The sequence below is a fragment of the Cetorhinus maximus genome, chromosome 7 (assembly GCF_964194155.1).
Source record: "Cetorhinus maximus chromosome 7, sCetMax3.hap1.1, whole genome shotgun sequence".
Lineage (NCBI taxonomy): Eukaryota > Metazoa > Chordata > Chondrichthyes > Lamniformes > Cetorhinidae > Cetorhinus > Cetorhinus maximus.
The window spans coordinates 37,133,949-37,139,948 of NC_135885.1; the positions used below are offsets into that span (position 1 = coordinate 37,133,949).

Below are 6,000 nucleotides of genomic sequence, written 5' to 3' on the forward strand. Positions count from 1 at the left end.
CAAGTTCTGGAGCACAAGTCTTCAATACTATTGCCAGAATATTGTCAGGGCCCATAGCCTTTGCAGTATTCAGTGCCTTCAGCTATTTCTTGATATCATGAGGAGTGAATCGAATTGGCTGAAGACTGACATGTGATGCTGGGGACCTCTGGAGGAGGCCAAGATGGATCATCCACTCGGCACTTCTGGCTGAAGATTGTTGCAAATGCTTCAGTCTTATCTTTTGCATTGATGTGCTGGGCTCCTTCATCATTGAGGATGGGGATATTTGTGCAGCCTCCTCCCCCAGTGAGTTGTTTAATTGTCCCAACCATTCACAACTGCATGTGGCAGGACTGCAAAGCTTAGGTCTGATCTGTGTTAGGACCCCAGCCGAGGTTACCACTGGACAAGCCTGATCCCAGGGTGGTACCCAGCTTCTAGATCCTAACTTTTATTTGTCTGTTTAGAAACGTGGAGAGGGGCTACTGAACAGTCACATAAGTTACATTCATTAAACAAGATGAACTATATTACAACACTCCTTCATCCACAACTATACCTTTACAAATATAAACTGATTTGTAAGGTTAACACAAGGTAAAAAAGATATCTTTTTCTCTAAATATCCACAATAAGCACCCTGTGGTCAGACACACCACCCTCTGAAACCAAGTGACAGGTGTTACCTCAACCAGATGCTATGGATCTCTCCCCAACTCCCCCAGGTGCTTGTCACACCGTGAACCAAGCAGTCTCACCGAACTCCATCTTGCACATGGGGATTTCCAATCTCCAAGACCTTGCCTTGGAATCTTTTCTCAAACTGATGCTTTCTCTCAGACGCCTTCCTCAAGGGTTCACCTCCAGGGTTTAGAACTCTCCTTCAGGTGTTCCTCTTCCCTGGGTCACCAGGTGCAATCAAGCCATCTTCCAAACATTCACTCTCTCTGACTCAGCTGTCTCTTTGGACCTTCTTGCCTCTTGCAAGCTGTTCTCACTTTAAATCTGCTTTCATCTCTTTATATCTGAAGCTTAGAGCCTTTCTCTCTGCCCCTCACTCTTAACTTCATTAACAGGGCCTTTTCCAGGTTCCTGTCCTTCCTTAGACTAGGTCTTCCTGGGACTTTCCCCTGTTTCTGTCTCTCCTTTGGCCTTGGGACCTTTGGTCTTTTGGGAAATCTGCAGCTCCCTCTCCCAGTGTCCAGTCTCTTTGGGGTCTTGACTTCAAAGTGAACATAAACACTGCTGTTTCTTTAGTTTTCCTGTGTGTCTGTGGGAGGAACCTGCCTCTCTGGACCCGTTGCTAGGCAACAGCCCAATTCTTCCACCCATGTTTGCTTAACTTCTTCCAAGTTGCGAACTCATTACACATGCAGACATCTTTTAAAAGTGAAACTAAAACTCAATTTGACCTTTAACATACAGGAATACAATTCAAACTTAAACATTAAAGCCAAGACTCAATCCTAACACCTACAAATAAGAATACAAAACTTACTTAAACTGTCTATTTCCTAACATCTGTTGGTTGTGGAATCGCTTAGCTCTGTCTTAACACTTGCTGCTTATGCTGTTTGGCACGCAAGTGGTCCTGTGTTGCAGCTTCACCAGGTTGACACCTCATTTCTAGGTATGTCTGGTGCTGCGCCCCGAATGCCCTCCTGCACTCTTCATTGAATGAGGGTTGATCACCTGGCTTGGTGGTAATGGTAGAGTGGGGGGATATGCCTGGCGATGAGGTTACAGATAGTGGTTGAGTACAACTCTGCTGCTGTTGATGACCCACAGTGCTTCATGGATGCCCAGTCTTGAGTTGCTAGATCTGTTCGAAATCTGTCCCATTTAGCATGGTGGTAGTGCCACTCAACACGATGGAGGGTACCCTCAATGTGAAGGCGGGACTTCGTCTCCACAAGGGTTTATGCGGTGATCACTCCTACCAATACTATCATGGACAGGTGCATCTGCAGGCAGGTGGGTTGGTGAGGATGAGGTCAAGTATGTTTTTCCCTCTTGTTGGTTCCCTCACCACCTGCCCTGTCCAGCAGCTATGTCCTTTAGGACTTGGTCTGTGGTGGTGCTACCGAGCCGCTCTCAGTGAAGGACATTGAAGTCCTCCACCCAGAGTATTCTGCAACCTTGCCACCCTGAGTGTTTAAAATGAGGGAGTACTGATTCATCAGCTGATGATGGGGATGCGGGCAGTAGGTGGTAAGCAGCAGGAGGTTTCCTTGCCCATGTTTGGCTTGATGCCATGAGACTTCATAGGACGCAGAGTTGATGTTGAGGACTCCCAGGGCAACTCCCTCCACACTGTACTGCCAGCTCTTTGGAATTCTCTGCCTCAGAAGGTGGTGGAGGCAGGGTCATTGATTATTTTTAAAGGCAGAGGTAGACAGATTCACATTAGACAAGGGAATCAAAGATTATCAGGGTTAGATGGGAATGTGGAAATCGAAACACAAGATGATCAGTTACGATCTTATTGAACGGCAGAGCAGGCTCAAGGGGCTGAATACTCTAATCCTGTTCCTATTTCTTATGTTCTTAGGTCTTATGTTCTCTGCTGGGTCTGATAAGCCAGTGGGACAGGACATACCCACGGATGGTGGTGTCTGGGAGATGATCAGTAAGTTATGATTCCGTGAGTATGACTATGTTAGACTGGTGCTTGACTAGTCTTTGGGGCAGCTCTCCCAATTTTGGCACAAGCCCCAGATGTTACTAAGGGCGACTTTGCAGGGTTGACAGGGCTGGGGTTGCCGTTGTTGTTTCCGGTGCCTAGGTCGATGCCGGTGATCCATCCGATTTCATTCTTTTATTGACTTTTTAGCAGTCTGATACAACTGAAGGCCATTTTAGAGGGCACTTGAGTCAACCACGTTGCTGTGGGTCTGGAGTCACATGTAGGTCAGGCCAGGTGAGGGCGGCAGGTTTCCTTCCCTAAAGGATATTAGTGAACCAGATGGGTTTTTACAACAATCGGCAATGATTTTCCTGGTCATCTTTTAATTCCTGATTTCTTTTGAATTCAAATTTGAACCCGAGCCCCAAGAGCATTACCTGGGTCTCTGGATTACAGACTAGTGGCAATATCACTACATCCCCATGATTTCATCAGAGATGAGTTTGGCATAAGCTGCTGGGGTAGACAGTGGGAAAACAACAGTTTCTACTGACCTGAATTAGGAACTAGCTAGGAATAGGAGGCAGAAAGCTCTTGCATGATTACTTATCAGAGAAGATGGCCTATCTGTTTCTGGAACATGAGGCTCAGGGGGAAGAATGGGAAAATCAAAGCAGAGGCATGTGAGTTCAAGATAAAGAATTGTTCAGTCTATGCAAAGACAGAGGGAAGACATTGTAGTAAATCTGACAAACACCATAGCTACAAGAGCAGTTCAGAGGCTGTTTTTTGTGGTAAGTGACTCACCTCTCAATTCCCCAAAATCTTTCCACCACCAAGGCGGCACAAATCAGGACTGTGATGGAATTTTCTCCACTTACCTGGATAAGTACGTACCATCTACAAGATGCAAATCACCATCTTGCCGAGGCTTTGACAGCACCTCCCAAACCCACAACCCATGCCACATAGGACAAGGGCAGAAGGTGCAGGGGAACACTACCACCTCCAAATTCCCCACTAAATTATACACCACTCTGATTTGGAAATATATGTCCATTCTTTCATCATCTTTGAGTAAAAATCCTTGGACTCTTTTCCGAACAGAAATGCAAAAGCACCTTTACCAAACAAACTGCAGCGATTCAAGGTAGCTCACTGTCACCTTCTCAACAGCAATGAAGGATGGACAATAAGTGTCAGGCTTCCCAGTAAATCCCATGAATTAATAATCAAAAAAACCTCATTTTGAAAGAGAGGTAGGAAGGATGAAAGAGAGCAGTCTTAATTTGAACTTGAAGGGACTGAATGTATGGTTGTTAAATTTGCTGATGACACAAAGACAGATAGGAAAGTAAACTGTGAAGACTTAAGAAGTCTGCAAAGGGACATAGACAGGTTAAGTGAGTGGGCAAAAAATCTGGCACATGGAGTACAATAATATGGTAGGAAGAATAGAAAAGCAGCATTTTATTTAAATAGACAGAGATTACAGAACTCTGAGGTACAAAGGGATCTGGGTGTCCTGGTACATGAATCAGGAAGTTAGTATGCAAGTACAGCAAGTGGTTAGGAAGGCAAATGGAATGTTATTGTTTATTGCAAGGGGAATGGAATACAAAGTTAAATCAAAACGTGTTTATGGGCCTTCCCTGGCAAGACAACAGCAAGGTTGCAAGCACATATAGCACAACACATCAGAAAAGGATCGGGAGGTTACATTGCACAGAAAAAGGCCATTTGGTCCAACTGGACTATGCCAGAACCAACTGTCCAGCTAAGTGTCCTCCTACTCTTTCTTTCTCTGACCCTATCAGCATATCCTTCTATTCCTTTCCCTTCTTGAGCTTATCTAACTTCCCATTAGATGCATCAATGGAGTGACCCAGGAGAAAGAGAACAGGATAAAATAGGTCAGGGCTTTCCATTTAGGTACTCATCAGCAGGTGACTGGAAACACTAGCTATAGCATAGATACAGAATCCCACACCCAGAGCAGAATATACATGCAAACAAGTCAACAAGGTCAGCTGCAAGTTATAATAAGCCCAATTTCATAGCACCATTAGTTAATTTCTATATACTTTCTTTATTCAAAGTTGCTCTGGCTAGCAAGCAATTTTAGTGCAGTGGCCTCTATATGGACATCAGGATTGGTGTGAACTGGTTTTAAGAATCCTTAGTGAGAAACACAGCCTGAACCAGTTAGAATATTTACTTCATTGCCAAATCAAGTAAAGGTGAAAAAGAGACAGAAAGAAAGATGTGTTCAAGAGGAAAATATAAACAAGACAAAATTTACTTTTGCATTTACTTTTAAAAATCTCTAACAATTAAAACCTGAAGGAATTAAGACTCCATAATTGTAAAAGTTATTTCCAGTGCCAGCCAGGTTGTTTGGTAATAACAGGTTGTCACATCACTAAAAAAAAATTATAGACAAGTCCATCTTCATCTGGCAAATTTAGTGGGCATTTATCATGCATGTTTCAATTATAAGTCTCTGAGATACTGTTATAGCACAACTTCTTGAGGAGCAGACCAATGTGCTCTGGCCAGTCTCCCATCTTCCTTCCGCCCTCTTTAGAAATTTAACGGCAACTGTGCTGCCCACATCCCCAGTCCTGTTTGCCCATCATCCTGGTGCGCACTGAACCTACCTGAGCCTAACCTCCCGGTTAAGCAGTATCTCAGACCCGTACCTCAGGCACTGTAATCTCCTTAGATTTCTGCCCTCCTCCAAATCTGACCTCCTGCACAGCAAAGACTTTAACCAACAACATTGGCGGCCGTGCTTTCAATTGCCTGGGCCCTAGGCTCTGCGATTCCTTCTCTCCACCTCACAATATTGCTTTACGGGGTTGGCCGACTGTGAAGGGTCTTGGGGGACACTTTTTAACACCGGGGAAGGGGGTGGGCATTAACACCACAGAAAAATAACACAGGCCGAGAAATGTGCCGCTTGGTGGAAGCGTCCGCCTTACAGATCTTTACCCACTTAAAACATAGACAACGAATTAATTCCATCGCCAAACCGCGATAAAACTATTCCCATACCACATAATAAAAGTTAGAATTGCAGCTTTCCAGAATATTCGCCACCGTCACCATCAACTCCGGCTGTTTCGCGCGCTCACACATCTCCTAAGGCTATTGGCTAATCAAACCCCCCCCCCCCCCCCCCCAAACTCCCGGCCAATCGGAGCAGATACTTACTCAGTTTGAGCCAATCCAATGACGGGGCGGTACTGTGACGTAAGCAATAACCCGGTCAATCTAAAATTTCTGCAGAAAAGAATCAACAAAAAGTTGCTGCACAAGCTTAGGGACAATGAACGCTGGTCCTGGGCTATTCACAAACAATATAAGGTGACAGTTGGGTGGGGACAAAG

The 6,000-nt window shown here is 44.8% G+C and overlaps 1 protein-coding gene across 1 annotated transcript in view; it reads right to left on the reverse strand.

Annotated features, from left to right (window-relative positions):
* The window catches only part of brca2 (BRCA2 DNA repair associated), a 129,881-nt gene extending 124,121 nt beyond the window's left edge, over window positions 1-5,760 (reverse strand). Inside the window, exon 1 of the mRNA XM_078545338.1 lies at window positions 5,666-5,760. The gene's annotated coding sequence lies outside the window, so the exon portion shown is untranslated. The remainder of the gene's footprint in view (window positions 1-5,665) is intronic.
* Window positions 5,761-6,000: the final 240 nt, after the last annotated feature.